This window comes from Merops nubicus, unplaced genomic scaffold (assembly GCF_000691845.1).
Source record: "Merops nubicus isolate BGI_N331 unplaced genomic scaffold, ASM69184v1 scaffold44156, whole genome shotgun sequence".
In the NCBI taxonomy this organism is placed as follows: Eukaryota; Metazoa; Chordata; class Aves; order Coraciiformes; family Meropidae; genus Merops; species Merops nubicus.
Window position 1 is genome coordinate 1 of NW_008615163.1, and position 231 is coordinate 231.

Consider the following 231-nt stretch of genomic DNA (forward strand, 5'->3'; position numbering starts at 1 on the left):
TGGGGCCAAGCAGGAGGGTCAGTGTCACCAGAGGGGCTTGGGGACCCCCAGGGGCGTTGGCATCCTCCAAGGGTGCTGAGGAGGGACACCCGGGGGGGCTGGTGTCACCCCCGGGTGATGGGGACACTCCTGAGAGCTGGTGGCAGCCGGGGGATGGGGGCACCCAAGGGGGCTGGGGAAGGCTCAAGGGAGGTGGTGCCAGCGGTGGGGGGGTGGCCCCAAGGCCGCCTG